Below are 20,741 nucleotides of genomic sequence, written 5' to 3'. Positions count from 1 at the left end.
GTAAACAATGTTATAATGTAAGAGTGACTGATTTCTTGGTCCGATCTTATGCAAACTCATTGTACAAGACGCCCCTACTCCTCATGTCACCACATGAACGAATCAGGATCACTTCGTTTGTGACACTTTCCAACTCCTTGTAACAACTAAAGAGTGGGCCGCATCTAATAGTGTTACCAGAATAAGGCACCCAATCTTATTCATATACTATAGACCATTTTGACTATTTACTCAAACTTGATCATCTTTATGTCTCCACATAAAGTTCTAGTATTCATATAATAGCCATGGATCTTAGTTTATTGGATTTAGTGTTTACAAATGCAATTTACAAAATTCAATAATAACTTTATTGAATAAATGTCGAATAGAGTATGTTTAATTTTACAAACTGCGAGTTTTAGGACGTTCAACCCAACACATGAGTCATTGTAGAGGGAGTATAACACATAAGTACTTTGTTGTAATTACTTAACTCTTTTGATAGTGAAGTTTCATTTCACTTTGGCACACTGCCCCCAAAATAGATATTATTACACCAAACTAGGTTACCAACATCTATGTCTTTCTATCTCAACTCTTGTTATATGTTATTAGTTAGTCTACTTGTCGATTGTTTTGTTACAACATTGTAGTTGGCTTGTGTATACTCTATGTTAATGTCACTTTAAAATTTTAACGTTGATGTGTATGATTACTATATCAGTATTTCTTAGAAAATACATCTATATTGATATCTATATAATATATAAAAGGGACTATAAAGGGAGAATTTTTACATCCACGTTTTGTCCTTCTAAATTTTTCTAATTCCTATTTTATCTTTCATCACAACTATTCATTGAGGTGGCTATACTCGAAGTGATGTGTTTTCTTATGTATGAGTATGATCTAAACCATAAATATGAAACATCATAATCTAACGGTAGAGACATGTTTGAACGAACAATCGGATCCTTTTCTCATTACAACTATTTTTAGGTTGATGTGGTATATCTTTTTGTATATGAGTATGATGTAGACCATAAACATGAAAAATCACGATATAATTGTGGAAATATGTTTGAACGAACTGTCACATCTTTTATCATGTTACAACTATGCATGGGTGTGATCTAGATACATACTAAACATTAATATCTGATGGTGGAGAAATGTTTGAACTGACATTCAAGTCTTTTGTCTTTAAAAATTTTCATAAATTCCTGTTTTTTTTTTTTTTTTTTTTTCATGTAGTTAAAACTATAAGGATAAAAACAATGTAAAAAAAATATTTGATATATTATTGATAATTTTTTTAAACTTGTTTTTCTCTTTGTACTAAAATAAAGTATAAATTTCATTTACATCACATATGTTATGAACTAGTTTGTTCAAGTACGTCAAAAATATATAAAAAACCGTTAAAAATTTAATTTCAGTACAATATTGGTGTATAAATAGTTTATCAATATTCATTTAGAATGATTACTAATAGAATAAATTAAATCATTATAAGTTGATGATTATATATTGAAAAAATAATGTTTTGAAAGAAACGAAGAATAATTCAATTTAAACCCATGAATTTCAAATGTCAAACACTTGCTGTCTAATAAACTTGATATATAAATTGTATAACTGATATAGCAAATGTAAAATACACCACATAAACTACTAATATATCATATTTTGCTACACTAACGAGGCTAAATCGGAATAATAAAAAAATATAAATCAAATCTAACTTTTTTTTGTTATGTATGAAAATTTTAAAAACTTATTGCTAAGTTTACAAATTTAAATATATATAGTAAAATCAATACTTTTTTAAAAAAAATTAATTAGCCATATTAAACAGATTTTTTTTTTTTTTCATTTGTTGAGTCAAACTATAGGTTATCAAACATTAACTATTTTACATTAGGGTCCGACATTTTATTTTATTTTATTTTTTATTCTGTAGGGTTGGACATCTAACTCAACGTCTTCAATTTTTTTATTTTATTATCTAAAAATGAAAGGAATGACAAATTACATAGCTCATTTACTTGTTCTAGTCACTAAAATAAAAGTAGTGTTAGTAACACAGATAATTATTTCGAATCTCCCTACTCTTATTATACTAAAAATCAATAAAGATAAAATCTCAAAGTTATGAATAGTACAAAAATAATTCAAAAAATAATTTAATTTTAGTCCAATCAAAACTAGCAAAATATATATTTAATCAAAATATTTGAAAATTTAATTGAAATTAAGTTGAATTTAAATCAAGAACTACTTAATTCAATTGGCATGAGTGTGTCAATAATCATAAGATTGGTGATTCAGATCTTTCTACCACTAATATATACTCAATTTAATTTACAAATTAGACATATTCAAGGTTAAAAAAAAAAATTAAGCCAATCTAAATTATAATCATTTAATGGAATACAATTAAATGTTTTGCAAAATGAAGATTTATAAATTTATATTCTATTCCAAGTTTTTTAAATCTATACTCTAAACACAAACTTTTTAAAGTCAACTTCCTATATGTTTGTTGATTTTGAAGTGTAAAAAGGAAAAAAAAAAAAAAAAACATATTTTAAAGTGATTTTAATCATTTTAGAATTGTTCCTTCTTGTTAGTGAAATTGAATTTGACAAATAAGCCATAAATGAGAATAAGATAAGGGTAACTAATCAATTATCCAATCAAATTTAATCTTAACTTAGGTAGGATAAAGAAAAATTCATCTCATCCAATCCTAAAAGAAAAAGGATAAACTACATCTCATTCTTCATATAAATATATCATTATAAATTCATATGAGATCTCTTCATCTCTGACTTTGGCATCAAAGTTATTGTTGTTTGCTCGTAGGTCCTTTTTTTCTCAAATTAAAAATTTGTTGTTGTCGTTATCGGAAGATCATTCCCCTTCCAATTTAGACATCAAAATTTTCAAATATGCCCTAGTATATTTCAAATACAATTTTTTTAAATTCAAGCCACCTAGACGTTCAACTAAATTTCCCAAATTTAACATTCACAAACTAATTTTTTTTAAATAATTTTATTTTAATAATTAATGACAAAAATAGAGTGGGTGAAAAAATTCAAATTTAGGGCCTCCGCCACTTCTAGATTTTCCTATTTTGACTCTCCCTGATTTCTTGGATTGGTCCATCTGTATATTCTATATTTTATCCTATGTAATTATGTTAATTATTCCGTTTCCTTCTTCTTCATGATTTTAGTCCACGTTTATCTCCCAAAAATTTTCTATCTCAAAATTTCCATATTCTTCAAACAAGAAAATAAATAGGATTGCCTAATAAATAAATAAATAAGAAAAATTAGAGAGAATTTCTCTCCCAAAATTTTATTCTTCTTCAAACAAGGTATACTCCATCCACGATTTACCAACTACATTTTTGTCAATAATTTCCACTTCAACTCTATTCCTAAAATTGGTCTTTTAAACTACATTATTTTTTTTAAAAAAAATTATTATTACTATCCTACTTTTGTCATTTTTTAAGAAAAACTACCATATTCTTGAATTTAACCCAATATTATTTTAATAATTAATGACTACGAAGTATGAATAATGGTGAGAGGACAAAATTGGAATTAAGAAGAAATATGGGGCTGGAAACTTGGAAGTTGGAAGTAAAAGTAAGACGAATGAGAATCCGTGGCTTGTCGCCATGTCACCATCACGTAGATTTGTGATAGCGATTTCCACTCCCTCTCTTCCAACCAATTCGATTCCCTTTCTCTCTCCTATTTCTCTCTTCTTTTTTTTTTTTTTTAATTTTCTCTCACTCTAGAATTATTTTTTTTATTATATTATATCCTAAACTTTCTTGAAGTATTAGCAATACTCAGGATGTAATATGTCGATGTCGACCAAAATATCGACATTTTAATTTGGTAGAAATGTTGTTTAAAATATTGAGAATATATCGATATCAATGGATATTTCTTGAAAATTATGGAAACAAAAAGTTTAAAAAATAAATTTAAATTAGTAAATAAAATGCTAATTATTTATATTATATTTACCTTAGTAACATTTTGTTGCTTACTTTTTTATTTTATAGATTTTTTACAATATAATGAAAATATTGATTCACTCCCTTATGTTTGAAGTTGATGGAAACATAAAAAATTCGGTGAACATATTGACATGTTAACAGAAATTTAATATTATGGTTATACCTTAAAAAAGAGGTAAATTTCAATTTACACTCCAAAATTTTGAGAATTATGAGTTTATAGTTGTATCAATTTAAATCTTACATTTTTGTAAGTATATCAATTAGCAATCTCCTTCAAACTTAGTTCAGAAAATATTGTACGAAACATATAATTGTTTCAATTAAAATTTTAAATTGTTCATGCATTTAATTCTTGCGCATAAGTAAAGTTCTTCAAATGTCAAATTAATAAAATGGACGATTATAATTGATGCATGGATAATTTTAAAAGAAAATCTTAATTGAGAATCTAAATTTATTCGCATATGAAATTTTAAGTGTTTAATAGATAAAATTATACGTGTTACATGAATTTTATCCAAATTGAACATAATAGAGTGTGTAGATTGATAAATTCACAAAAGCTAAGGGTTTAAATTCATACAATTATTAGTTTAGAGTTTAAATTGATATATAACTAAAAAATTAGTTAAGGGTGAAAATTGATAGTTTTCAAAAAAAAAAATATTATTTTTTCTTTTGAACTTTGAAATTTATTTTAGAGGACAGTTGTAAATATAGACATTAGACCCAAAGTATTAGCAGATATAACATAATGTTAAAAAAAATACAAATATGGTTAAATTTAAATAGTCTATCAATGATAAACCATATTATTGGTAGGAGTCTATCAGTGATAAACCATATCACCAGTAAGAGTCTATCAACGATAGAAATCTATCGCTGATAAACTTGGGAGTATATCAATGATAGAAATCTGTCACTGATAAACTTGGGAGTATATCAATGATAGAAATCTGTCACTGATAAACTTGTCTATATTTGTAATTTTTTTTAAATGATGTTATACTTGGTTTTTGTTTCTAAAAATACTACCAAGTGTAATTACCCTTTGTTTTAAAACTTTTTGGAGAGATTTTTTTTTGTTAACATAAGATTGAAATCCATGTAACATGTAGATGGCTAATGTATAAAAATTTGAATGGGTACTAGATATTATGTAACGACCTAACTCTCTAGGACTCAAATTAGGTCGTTATTAAAGAAATGCATGCATACAATTCAAATTGACATATTTTCATGACTTAGTAAAACCAAATAAATATCATAAAATAATCATCTTTATTAAAAATAAATAACTGAAATCCATTTAACATAGTACCCTTAAAACCATAAAATAAAACTAGAAAATTCTCTTAAAAGGTTTTAAAGCACAAATACCAAAACTTCAAGTTCCAACATCAAGACTCGAAATTTTAAATCATAAAATCCTGAAAACATGAGCGGAAGCATATCACTGGTCCTAGTGGCTCGATCATGGATTTCGCTTGTTATTTGTCGGCGTGCCCTTACCTTTATCTGAAAAAGAAACATGAGAAAGAATGAGTATAAAATACTCAGTAAGCAACCCCACTACTGAAGTCAAGCTAAACATTTATGTCCAATAAATGCAACATGAACTGAACATCCTAAGCTTGTGGGATCTAATCTGAAGTGTTAAAGTTGTACTTGGACTGCCATCTAAGTGAACAGTTTAACTCGTTGTACCTTAGGTGAGATGTAGTCATATTAACTGTAAACCTGAAGCAACACATAATTGATGGACCCGAAGGTGCACATAAACAGGTGGACCCAAAGACACACATAAACTAGTGGACCCAAAGGCACACATAATCAGGTAGACCCAAAGGCGCACATAATCTGGTGAACTCGAAGGCGCACATAACTAAATCTGAAGTGTACATAGCTACGGATATGAGGGAAAGTGTCACTACTTTGACCTTTCAAGAAACATGCAATAAAATAGTCTCTTATCATGAAATCATAACATAACATAAATTCTTGAATTCATAGCATAATATCTCATAACTCATGGCATGCATAACTAAAATTTGTTCCACAATAAAACCATATATTTTCTGAAAGTTTTTTGGCAAAAACCTAAAAAGATAATATTTTAAATTTATCTAGCATAAAGACAGTTCCCATGGTAAAACCACTTACCTCAGCATAAAGGCCCATGCACAAACATTTTCTTAATATATCATAAAACTCTAAATCATACTCGTACTTCAAACATATTTATCATATGCCCATAAATCCTTTCTTATTAGTTCATACAATCTCAAAACCAACAAAATTATCCTTAAATTTATCGTCAGACAAAAAAGTGCTTCCAATAATAAGATTACTTAGCTCAGAATTTAGACCCAAAAAACAAACTCAAATAAGTTTATCTTCTTTTGCCAAACACAACCTTAAATCAAAACCAAAATTGTGGTTTGGTCCAAAATTAGTTCCAAAACTCAATTCATTTGGCCAACCTGAATATATATCAAATCCAAAATTTAATAAATTAATTTTCAACAATTACCCCTAATCCAAAAGGCCCAAAGGGATAAAATTCACCCAAAACTCGAATTTAAAGGCCAAACAAAATGGGTGTCAATAAATTAGATCCAAAATTAAGTGGGTAATGAAGAATCTTTGAGAAACCAAAGTAAAATAGTAAAAACTTACTTCAAAACCCAAACCAAACCACTCTTGAAATTTCAGCCAAAAAACGAGAATTGGTAAGGACTGGGCAATGGTTGGTAGGATCACCGTCGCTCGTAAACCTTTGCTACACAAATAATATTTATAAATCACCAAACAAACTACTTATACTAACTGATAGTACAAGCAGCAAGTCCAAGGTCGAACATCAAGGTAGCACGTTAAAATGGTAAATGAGAGGGGGAAGGGGGGGCTGGTGCGTATTGATAATTGAAAGTGCATGAAAATAAATGCGAGAAAATAAAAGATAGAATTGCAATTAAAGAAAATGACCTAGCTTAGGGGAATTGAAATTGGCCAATACAATTTTTGTTCATAGAGTTATTTAAATGCAATTTTTGGTTCTTGATTATGCCCAGCCCAATTGATTAGAATCCCAATCAATGGTCCTAATTACCTAATTAATCAACATGCATAGAAAACAAATCTACTCCATACAAATTAACGAATCACATTAAGTTCTATGGATAACACTAGGATGAGTGTTCAACTTCCAATGTCTAATCAAACATTTAAGACGATTTCTCTCTAGGTTGATAGGAGCACTACTGTTCTTTTTAGGAAACATATCTCCGGCCTAATGAATCACAAGCCTAACTAACCTATTGCTTCCAATGGGATTAACCTATAATTTCATGCCACATATTACAAGCCAATCTCCAAGTATTAGAATCACACAACAAAATCACTGGTTGTCAATGAATAATAAAATCACGTAATTCATGAACACAAAATTCAAATTAAATCCCATAGACAAGATAAAAAGATTACATTCAAATAAAACTCCCAAAAACTACATTGTTCCAAATTCCCCTAATCTAGAATATAGCTAGAATTTACCTTCCCATGGAGATGGAGAAGAAAAATTCTGACATTGTTCCATTAGTTACATGAGATGGTGAGAAAAATTGAGAAAAATACAAGTGGAGAGGTGAGAAGAGGAGAAAATCGGCTTAGAAGCCGATTGGAAGTCGATCCTTCTGCCCTAAATCGAAGACAAATATATATAGCAGTCGTCGCAATATCTCAACGTTGCAACGCAGCGTGGCAACGCTGTGAGCCTCGTGTGCATGCATCTGTCAGTCATAATTCGAGCATCGCGACGCTACTCTGTGCTCTAGCAACTATCAACTATTGCCTTATAGCGTTGCAATGCTCCGTCCAAGGGCATTTTTATCCATTCACGTCCTTTTCAAGCTCGGTTGCTTAAATTAGCTCCTAATTATTCCAAATTAACCCCGAATAGCTCATAATGACAGATTCTACCTCCAAGATGCTCGATACCTGTAAAATCACTAAATAAACACATTAAACATAGTAACAACCTTGAATTAAGAAGAGGAAAAATAGCACATTTTTGGTGCTATCAAATACCCACAACTTAATTCTTGATTTTTCTCGAGCAAGGTAGAATCACACATTCACACAGAAAATTATGCTTGCTCTATCACAAAGGTCGTTACTTTAGTCTCACAGTCTATAAGGATGAGATTTGCAATAAAAAATTAAATCTGATTACAATCAATCAATGAAATACATTTTAAAAATGATTCTAAACTATTCATGCATGAGTGAGTCAAAAGTCATACTAATTAAGCTCGCAAAACCCAGAATGGTTTTATAAGACCCTTAATTTGTTTTCCCTCTACACTGGCTCAAAGGTTCAAGAGCCAAGCTTTTTAGACTCAAATTTGTAATGATACACTTAAGGAAACCAAACTTTTATTTAATTTTTGTTTACATTTTTTTGTTTACCTTTTTTTTTTTTTTTTTTTACTTTATACAAAAGAGGAAACCTTATCTAGACACGTCACCTTCGTTTTGGCTTGCCCACACGGGTGTCATGTGTTGGGATTGGTGTCCTCCTAATTCTTCCGGAATCTCGTAGTTTGTAAATTGTACACATTGTTATGAATAAAATAAGAGTTATTTTGTTTTACATTTACTCATTTCCAATAAACAAAGATCCAAGGTTATTGTATGTAAACTTAAACATGTATATGAGATGTACAAGTGGATCATGTCTTAAGTGATAACCTAAAAAGATCTGTAGTATAAGGATTAAGGAGGAATACCTGATCTTGGTGACACTATAGATACGACCTGCTTTGTAGAGGTTTACAAGTATTGTGAACTTCTACAGATGGTTGATCCTGACCATTCATGTGGAGACATGCAAGCGGGGATGTTCTATACAAAGAGTTTTTATAAGACCGAACCACGAGATAACTAGTCTCTTTATATGATGCCGTTGTTACTTGAGACGTACATCTCACCTAAACGACCATAGGTGACATGACCTCAATCCTGAGTGTTTTGGAAACTCCTGTCTTTGAGGGCAGTCCTTTGATTAGTATGGGTGAGAGTGGCTAAATTGCCAACTCAACATGCCTACCTTTTTGGGGATTTTTTTGATTTGGGAGCTAAGAACTCAATTAAACAAGATGGAATTTACTCCTTTCTCGAAGCAAGGGTAAGTAGATAGATTGCTCCCTTAAAGGTTGATTCCAGGTCTTGAACATAGTGACCACAGCTTCTATTTGAAAGAGAGAACTCAGTCATAGTAGGACTATGACTTATGTTCATTAGAGGGATCAATGGTACTTAAGGAGTTAGATGTAACTCAGATTCATAACGGTTAATTGGCCCAGCTGTACTTATGAGCGATCTGTGAAGGGTTATCGTATTGGTGATTGGTTGATATGGACACAAAATATATCTGTAGTAAGGAAAGTGTAGCTGTCGGTCTTTAGTGGAGTGTCTGGCAGTTAACAGATGGTAGATCCCGTGGCTAAAGAGTTTAGTCAATTATTCACGTACCGTTGGAACTTCAAGCTACAGGTTCATAAGGTCACCTTGGTAGCTCAATGGATTCAAGTTGAGAATCAGTTCTTGGTATTGGTTTGAAATGTTCAAATTGACAAGAAGAAACTCGATTATATATGATATAATAGGTGTGATGTATGAGATACATCAAGTGGAGGATTAATGTAAATGAGATTTACATTAAGTATCATAAAATAGAAAAAAAGCTATGGTTTATATGTTTCATGAGATGAAATATTAAAACTATAGGTTATAAATATAATATGGTAAGTTGGTTATCATATATATTTATAATAATATTAATTATTGGATAATTATCTCTTTTTTTCTAATAATCAATTAAGTGAGAGGTTATTGGTGGTTTTATAGTAACCATGAGATAAAAGGAAAAATGATTTCCTAAATTTAGAGGAGTTGCTATTCTCGGAAAGGAACTCATGGATTCCTGTCAAGTTAATTGGTTTCACTAAACGATAGTTGAAAGAGAGACTAAATGATCATGGAGTGTTATTATACAATAGTTCACTCAGCTGGTCGTAGCTAAACGATCGCAGGGAATTCTCTATTCGATAGGTTGTCGTCTTTTACACGATTGAGCATTCGTCTACACGATAGACTCTTATCATCTCCCACTTGCTCAATCATCTACACGATTGTTCTTCCTCCGGTTTCTTCCTCTAACCAAGTCCATACAGAGCCCACACTTCTGGATTCTCACATCGAGAATACCAAGGTAGCCATTGTGGTGGTGTCCTCACTCAACTCGACTGGGTTCGAGGTTTTGGAGGCTGTTTGTTGTGCATTCGTAGTGTTCGTGTGGTGGTTGCTATTGATCGTGTTGTGTTACAGTCATTTTGTTCGAGCATTCGTGTGTTGCTGTCTTAGAGACTGAACGAGCATTCGTGATCGAGGGAGTTTGAAGAATGAGTCTTCAAAGGTATGATACTTTATCCCTTGATATCACTGAAAGCATGCTGTAATTTCGTATTGTGCATGACCTGTTAGTTTCCGTTTCTTGACTATAATTGTTAGTGTTCAATTTCGAATGGAATTTGGAACGATCATTCTGTTGCTCATGGAAATCCTCATGTCTGATTTTCTTCATCATACAGGCCATCCAACTACGAGCAATGTCTCCTAATAAGGTGCTGAAGCTTACTCATTCCTTAGGATACTTTAGCTTAGAGGGAAACTACGGGTGTCATAGCCGCCCTAGGTTAATCATAACCCCAAGAAAGAGGAGTAATCCCCTTCAAAAATAACATACAAACTTACTTTTACTTTACAACATGCTTCACCTTTTACAAAACTTTCTTTTTACTTACTCTACACTTGGCTTTTACAATACAAAACAAGAGTTTGGCAAAAACTTAGGCATGTATTTCTAGGTTAAGCTTTCAATCACTTAACACGTATCACCTAGATCTTTTGAAGTCACAACAAAAATATAAGCCTAATAAAAAAACTCTAAGCATGCAAGTCCTAACTTCGTTGGACAAGAAACTTAAAGATGCATGAGAGATAAGAATTTTTTAAAAAATGGGCTAAAAATTATGATTATGCTTTATAAACACAGTTTCATGCAAACCTAATAAAAAAATGGTGTGTCATCAACTACTCATCATAAAAAACCAAGCAAGAGAGCAAGCAAGCAAATTCAAGCACACAAACATCATCCGAGCATAGCGCTCAAGGACCCCAGCAGTCAAAACATACCCCACCCCCAACTTAAAATGATACATTATCCCTAATGTATCCCTAATCTAAGGCTAATAAAATAAAAGGGTCAAGGGAACAAAAAACCTCCCCTGATAACGTTTTCGTACACGAGATGGTGGTAAGAAGATTGTCTTAAATTGATCTTCTTCTTTTTTAGGGTAGAGGAAAAGAGCCTACAAAAGAAAAACAAGAAGTTAAACTAGAAAGCAGTAAAGGAAAGTAACAAATTTTTCACCTGGCTCCCTCTAGGAAGGGCAAATTTTTAACATTGATTACTCGATGTGACCTGTCCCCTATCAAGGTACAAAGAAATTCTCATAGTTCTCTGGTCCTTTCTTGGATGAGTCAATATAGCCTGGTAAGTCTATAAGGCTTCTCATCTTCTGAAGATAACCAAAGAGGTCGAATTTTGATTTTTTAGAATATGGCAAAAAAGGTAAAAAGAAAGAATTAAAAGACTCAAGTGACTCTAAAGAGTCCAAAGAAAGAAAAGATGCAACAGATTCCTGAGGGCTAAGGGAACAAAACTCAAATATATACGAAATACCAAGAGTTAGAACAGGGCGAGGTGTTTCGACCTCTAACTCTATCACCTGGATCTCATCAGATTTAGGATCAAAATTTTCCTTAACCTCACAAACTTGCAAGCATGGAGTGACATCCTCATCATCACTGGAGTAGTAGCACTCCACAAGACACTCTGCCTTCGAGGTACAGACGATGGGTTGCTCTGGCACGCTCTCCAATCTCTGCATGGCCTCTGTCAGCTGGGCAACATGGGTGATCAACCCTTGCAGCCACGCCTAAACATCCTGCTAAAACTGAAGAGAGCTATTAGCAAGTTTAGAAATTAAAAACTTCAAAGTCATACTTGGGCACTAATCTCCAAGAAGTGGTTTCTGTTCCTCCACCGCGTTGACATGAATTACCTCATACCTTTAGATCTCTAGAAAATCAAAGGAATAGTCTGGAAACGACTCATTTGGGCCTCCCAACTGAAGTTGCAAGTCGAGCAACAAGGTCACTTAGACTCTACAAATTAGTCCTGCCCTCGGCCTCAGGGCAAAGGCTCTTCTGCTGGATACGCTCAAACTCCTACTGCCTACGGAGGTTGTCCTGCTGAAACTCAAGAGCACTGTCAGCAAGCTCGATAACCAAAGCCTCTAAAGACTTCCTGACCCTGAAGACTAAGCATGAGTCGACTGGTGTGGTGCTATGAAATCTTGGTCGTCGAAGCTTTGTTGCCATCGTGAGTATCCACGGTCAAAAGACTCCTCCCATATAGGATGATGAGACTCATAATCCATATGACCATAATACCCCTCCTTGGCGAATTCATATGGTGTTGGCATCCATTGCAACCTTGGACATGCTTGCATGGGATGCCCCTTGAGTAGGCAACTCCCGCACACCTCTACTTGCTGGGAACTCCTTTCCACCAAGTGGCCAACTAAGGAAGTCAACTGGGCAATGTGGCGTCGAAGGCCACTTACCTTGTCGTCAAAATCTGCAACTTAACTTCCGAATGTCCAAGATTGATTCGAAAATTCTGTCATGTTTAACTAACACAAAAGGAAAAAAAATCAAAGCAAAACAAACTTTAACTAAAAACTAACTAAGAATAATTAATTGGCTTCCCCGACAACGGCGCCAATTTGGTAGGATCGAGTTTACCATCACCCGTAAACCCTTGCTACACAAATAATATTTATAAATCACCGAATGAAATACTTATACTAATTGGTAGTACAAGCGGCAAGTCCGGGGTCGAACCTCAAGGAAGCACGAAAGATTAGTTCATCGAAGCTCGTTTTCAGTTAAAGTGGTAAATGGGGGGGGGGGGGGGGGGGGGGCTGGTCTGGATTGATAATTGAAAGTGCTTGAAAATAAAATGCGAGGAAATAAAAGATAGAAATGCAATTAAAGGAAATGACCTAGCTTAGGGGAATTGGAATTGGCCAATGCAATTTTTGTTCATCGAGTTATTTAAATGCAATTTTTGTTTCTTGACTATGCCTAGCACAATTGATTGGAATCCCAATCAATGGTCCTAATTACCTAATTAATCAACATGCATAGAAAACGAATCCGCTTCATACAAATTAACGAAACACATTAAGTTCTATGGATAATGCTAGGATGAGTGTTCGATTTCCAACATCTAATCAAACATTCAAGACGATTTCTCTCTAGGTTGATAGGAGAGGAAACATATCTCAGCCTAATGAATCACAAGCCTAACTAACCTATTGCTTCCAATGGGATTAACCTATAATTTCATATCACATATTACAAGCCAATCTCCAAGCATTAGAATCACACAAAAAAAATCATTGGTTGTTAATCAATAATAAAATCATGCAATTCATGAACACAAAATTCAAATTGAAACCCATAGATAAGAATAAAAAGATTACATTCAAACAAAACTCCTAAAAACTACATTGTTCCAAATTTTTCTAGACTAGAAGATAGCTAGAACATACGTTCCATGGAGATGGAGAAGACAAATCTCGACATTGTTCCATTAGTTACATGAGATGGAGAGAAAAATGGAGAAAAATACAAATGGAGAGGTGAGAAGAGGAGAAAATTGGCTTAGGAGCCGATTGGAAGTTGATCCTTCTGTCCTAAATCGAAGATAGAGATATATAGCAGTTGTCACAGTGTCGCAATGCTACAATACTGCGAGCCTCATGCACGTGTGTCTGTCGGTCATAATCCGAAGCGTCATGACGCTGCCTGTAGCGTTGCGACGCTACTCTGTGCTCCAACAATGATCAGCTATTACCTTGTGGCGTTGCGCAACGCTCGTTTGAGCATTGCAACACTTCATCCAAGGATATTTTTATTCGCTCACGTTCTTTTGAAGTCTGGTTGCTCAAATTAGTTCTTAATTGCTCCAAATTAACCCCGAATAGCTGGTAATGGAAGATTCTACCTCCAAGATGCTTGATACCTGTAAAATAAACATATTAAACATAGTAACGACATAGAATTAAGAAGGGAAAAAATAGCACATTTTTTGTGTTATCAATGGTCGACCGTGGCGCACAATAGATGGCGGTGGAGATCAGTGCGACGACTTCAAATCAGGTGGTAAGGCTCAGCGGTAGCATCTGGAAGAGATCTGGGCAGTGGCTGAGAGAAGGCAACGGTGCGGCTGGATATGGCGTCTAGAATAGGAGCGGCGGAGACGAGTTCTGGCAGTGCGAGTTGATGGCTGAGAGGAGACGAAAACTGGGCAGCTGGCTCGCATAGATGACAAGAACGATCAGCAGGCTAGGGCTGTGTGACATAGATGTGTGACGCTACGAAAAACTCAGAGGAGGAGGGTTTGCGATGTCTTCGTACACGAAGAAGAGGAAAATATTTATTTTCCTTTTTCTTTATTTTTTAAAACATAACCTTAAACAAATATATATATCTGTAAATAGATATATATTCTAAAATCATTTCATTTCCTTCTTCAATTCCAAATTCTAAATATGTTTAAATTAAACTCCCAAATCCTTTGCAATTAAATTTAAATCAATTATCTTATAAAATTGGTTTAAAGTAATATTTTTCCAAATTATAAACAATTACTAAATCTCCAAAATCTAATTCAATTTCCCAAATTGAATTGAAATTTGAAATAATTCAAACTCTCTTTAAATTAAATTTTAAATTTTGAAAAAAAAAATCTTTCATTGAAGCAAATTTTTAAAATTGAATTATCCATACACAATAATTCAATATAACCTCAAAATTCAAGATAACACCCAAATAATTTAAGATAATTAAATTAAAAATTACCTCAAAAATTGGATTATTACACATCATTTACTATATCATTCATGAAAATTAATGCAACAATTAATGTGTAAAATTTCATAGATAATGAACTCAACAATATGTGTTTTGAGATCAAACAAATAGTAACAATGATCTCTCTTTTTAAAGAAACATACTAAAAAAAAGGCCAAATCAATCAATAGCACATCAGACACGAAAGGTCCTAAAAACACATCACACAATGATCTTAATCTTTTACAAAGTTCTAAATAATATCATGTATATGTCTTAACTTTTCGCATCAACTCTAACGATAATTTTCATATTTTATTTAATAATAAAGTATGTTTTAGTTGTATTTTTTTAATGTTAAAATTTTAGGGTAAAAATAATAATTTTCAAATCGAAAGACCTAATTGAAATGTATCTAAATTTTCGAAATACTTTGTGTATACTTTTTTTTTCTTTATATAATCTATTCATAATCTTAATCCTCCCAACAAAAAGGAGTTCAAATCTTTCATTGGTGCTGAATTTTTGCGTTCATGTCTTCTTTCATTCTCTTTGACTTTTCAATTAAGTCTATGTCTTATTTGGTGTTTGAATTTTCGAATTTGATTCATCCAAGATTTTGAAATTTTAAAACGTTGATTTTAGTTCTTTTATTTGTTGGCGCTTAGAAATTTTAATTTGCAGATTTTAACTATTGAGTTTTTCATAAGTAACCATTTTTGCATTATCTCGTAATTTTTTACCTACAATGTACTCATTCAATATTCTTGACTGTAAATTTTATGCTGACAAAGTGTTTGAATCACTAACAATGGAACTATGTATGGTGATATTTGTTTTCTGAAATCAAGATTACTGAGGAAGCTAAGGTCGGTGTTTACGGTGTAGGGTTGGATAGATTAGAATTTTTATGTCTACATTAATTGTATGGCTGGGTTGGGTCTAGTTTGACTTTTTTATTATTATTATTTTAAGGTGTTTTTGTATATTTCTTTTTCTCTTTCATATTACAATACTATATAATTTTAAAGGTTTTTTTTACCCAATGTGTAATAAGTTCAATGGTTTTTTTTTCCAACCATTATTAGGATTTTCTTTAAAAAAAAAACAAACAAAAAAGTATCCTTTAGTATTTTCTTTTAAAATTTTGGAAACATATTCGCATTATATTTTTTCTTATATGAAAATTATTATTATTATTTTAATTAATTTTGATAATTAAAAAAAAAAACTTCAAATGACTAATTTTAAGAGTAAATGAAAGTAAAAAGACTAAATGTTGACATTTGAAAGGACAATAAAAAAAATGCAATGGAACTCAAAATATGGAGACCAAAACGATATTTTTAACGTTACTCTCTTATAATTCAATTACCAAAACATACATTTTAAAAGATTTTAGGATTAAAATGGAATAAATTGAAACTTCATATGCCAAAATTAACATTTTGAAAGTTCATGCAAGATGATCACCTGAGCTTTTCTATCATCATTGTTTGAATATATAGATACAATGACACAAGATATTCCAATGCTAGGAAACTAAACCAACAAAATCTACACTTTCCAAGTATACAAAATCTAATAGGTTTTCTAAATTACATATATTCTAACAATTCAGGAACTCTCTAAAATATAAAATAAAATTAAATAAATATAAAACTTGAATCGTTTGTCAAATTTAACTCAATTGAGTTGTTAATCGACTAAAATCAAACACAACTCATTCAAATTGAAGAAACTACAAATTTAACTTTCATACATGTTAAATTTGTACATGAAACTTCATCTTAATTTGATGATTTCGATCCAATTTGAAGTTTCTAACCATTCATTTTTTAATATATCAATATTCAAGAATGTTTCACTTTCTTTCACTACAATATAAATATTCAATAGGTTGTTGTATGAGGTAGATGGATGTTGAGACTATCTCGAAAATCACCAGAGAGAACTAACAGTAGCCCTTCAATGGAGATGTTTGCAATTAGGAACCAAGATGGGACATGTGCAAGACTCGAGTTTGTCTACATGCAAGATTTTCACAAATAAAATGAATATCCATCTCGATATGCAAAATGAATATCCATCCCGATATGCTTAGTGATTAGAATTCCCAACTAAATATATTGCACTAACATTATCATTATATAGCAACGTAGCTTTCTAAATAGGATAGTGAAGTTGCAACAAAAGGTTTCGTAACCAACAAGACTCAAAAATCACATTAGCAACACCTCGGCATCCTACTACCAACGGTTTCTAACACATATTATTAGTAAAGACATTTTTAATTTTGTTAAGATACAGAAATTTTTGTAACATTTGAAAATTCGGGATATTTTGAAAACAAAGTACTAATCTTTTTCATCTAAAATTATCGGTATGAGTATTTCTTTTAAGTTTAAGAATATTTTTTTAAAACATTTTAAAGTTTAAGTATATTTTTGAAGTACAAAGTTCTAGGATATTTTCTTATATAAATTTTAGGATTTCTGGAAAAGCAAACAAAAAACGATATCCTTTAGTATATTCCCTAATACTTTTATGAATCATATTCGCATTGTGTTTTTTTTTTTAATGAAATTTTTATTGTTATTATTTAATCAATTTTGATAAAAATAAACTTTAATGGAGTAATTTTAAGATTTATTAAAAGTAATAGAATTAAATTTTGATGTTTGAAAGTATGAATAAAATAAATGGAACTCAAAATATGGAGATGAGTATATTTTTAATCTAACTTTTCTACATCTAAATTACTAAAAAGTAGATATTTTGAAATATTTAGGGATCAAATTACTGAAACTCCATGTGCCAAAATTTACATTTTGAAAGTTCATGTAAGATAATCCCTGAGCTTTTTCATGATCATCATTTGAATATATAGATTCAAAGCCAGAAAATATTCTAAGGCTAGAAAGTTGACCAACAAAACTTACACTTTCCAAATATACAAAATTAACAGAAAATTCTCAAAGAGAACTACCGGTAGCCCTTTAGTGAAGATGTTTACGCAATCTGAAACTAGGATGAGATGTGTGTAAGTGTAACGTCCTAGACCTAAAATTTAGATCAACGTTAGGAATCTTAAGTCTAGGGAGATACATTATATGGTATTAGAGCGGAACATCTCCTAGGAAGATGTAGTTTGGGGATGAATCAATGCAAAAGTTGGTGGGCATGCAATACTCGAATTTAGGAGGGGTATATGAATTAATCGAGATTGCATCTAAATAGGAGGAATTCTGAGGACATAAAAATATGGTTAAGACTGACTTAAAAGAATTGAAAGTTACTATTTATACCAATAAGGCACACCTTTAAGCGTGCTTATCTTGGAGCAATTCTATGTTAGGTGACCTCTTGAAAATTTTCCTATAAAGCATATGAACGACGATCAAACATACTAGAAGGACACGTGTTAGCTCTTGAAGAGAAGTAAGGATGACTTGACAGCAGGAGAATGTCGAGGCCATAAATTGCCAAATTTAGATTTTGAATCCTAGACCTGAAGCATTACAATAAGATTCGAGCTTGTCCAAATGAAAAATTTTCAAAGAAAAAAATGAATATCCATATTCGTTATGCTTAGTGCGTTAATGTTGGTCAGGGTTCCCAACTAAATATATTGCTAATGTTGGTCAGGGTTCCCAACTAAATATAGTGCTTTCCAAATAGAACGGTAGGGTTGCAATAAAAGATTGTGTAACCAATAAGACTAAAAAATCACATTAATGATACCTTGATATTCTCTTTTGCACTCGAATGGGACAAAGTGACATGTTGTTTAGTAGATCAAGAGACCAAGTTATCACCAAAAAATATACACAATAATTAGAGGTAGATCATCGAGTATCTAGACATGCACCCAATCGACATGTGTATAAGAGATTAGAGTGGGCGGAGAAAAATGTAAATCATGATCAAGAGTACCTAAACCTAGGGCACGATGCATTGGAGAGCTTGCATGTGTGCCTCTATTTTATCATGCATGAAGAGACACACTTAATGTACAATATATGTAATATCGAGTCTTGTGAAGATAAGGTACTGAGGAGCTCTAATAAGGCTTCAATATTGAGAAGAGATCCGTGTAAGGTGGGTTACTATGAGTACTTATCTTCAGTTTAATGTCAATAGGAGTGAGCGACGACTTATATGAAGATATTCTATAGCACACTCAACAATTTCAATCACACACTTACGTTATAACACATATAACCCACTGATATGATGAGTCACAACAATGCCCATAAAATAATTTAGAGGACCCAAGTCCTTCATAGAAAATTCAGAGCTAAGAAAGAATATAATGATTGACATAACCCATCAGAGAAAGTAGTTAGGATTATATCATCCACATACAACATAGTATAAGTCATATCATTACATTGACTATAAGCAAATAGAGAATGACTTGATCTAATATGCTATAAACCACAGGGTGAAATAAAATAAGCAAATCCATCGTTCCACTCAAGATTATATCATCCACGTGACCCTGCTTAAACCCATAAAGAGACTTTTTCAATAAGCATACATGATGAGGATGCTCGTGATCCCGAAACCACTTAAGTTGATACAAATAGATATTCTTTTTTAGTTTCAATGTAAGAAGGCATTCTTGGCAGATAGTTGGTGAATTGATCATGCTTTTGAAGGAGTCAAACTAAGCATTGTACGAAGAGTAACTGGTAGGACAACGGGACTAAAAGTCTCTCCACAATCCATGGCCACCTATTTAGATTTACCATTTCTTACAAGACAAGCTTTATTTATGCCTCTCAAGAGTGCCATCATATTTTTTCTTTATGAGCAAAAATTCACCTATACTGAATTACACTAAAGGTTGAGTCATAAACTTCTATATCTCATTTTAAATAAGAGCATCATATTCATCACCCATAGCCATTTTTCAATTCAGATCACGAAGGGTCAATAGTGAATTACACGATCAATTAAACTCTTTAGTTAATCAAATTTCATTCATTCTTTAGGTCACTCCACTATAGAAATAGATTTATGTTCTTATTCATTGTAGGACATGTTGTGTCTAAAGATCTAATTATTACAAGCAAGTCGACCCTTCACGAGTTGTTTGTAATTATAGTTGGGTTAACTGTCCATTTTACCCCTATAAATACCTTTTTCCCTTTAAGTTTTACTAATCTTTTATTGAACAATTTTTTTATGATCCAGTCATAAACCAATCTCCTCTCGAGCAAGTGAAAGAGTGACACCCCATTATTCAAGCCCTAAAATCAGCATATTAGAGAATAACTCATCTACTTATACTATATGAGAAAAAAAGTGAATTTCATCTTATGAAAATTACGTTCCCATCTTCCTATTGGTCAAGTCCTAAAAATGGTAGGCTTATTGAATCAGTTACTAAGATCATTCTTACTCATGCAAATTAAAGGACGAGTTCTCATAGACAGAAGTTCATAAATCGCTCAGAATTGAGATCGAGTCACATATGATCATTCTATAAAATATTAATCTTCTCAATTAACGAATTTACAAAGAGAGATTAAATATTTCACGATTCAATCTTATACAAACTTGTTGTATAGGATAGCCCCACTCATATATCTCCACATAAATGATTTACATCAAAATCGTTTATAACAATTACAAATGGGGTTGTATCTAT

Source organism: Benincasa hispida, chromosome 7, assembly GCF_027475165.1.
Source record: "Benincasa hispida cultivar pf3 chromosome 7, pf3_genome.v1.1, whole genome shotgun sequence".
Taxonomy (NCBI): Eukaryota; Viridiplantae; Streptophyta; class Magnoliopsida; order Cucurbitales; family Cucurbitaceae; genus Benincasa; species Benincasa hispida.
The sequence above is the reverse complement of the archived record's forward strand: the minus strand, read 5'-3'. Positions refer to the sequence as shown.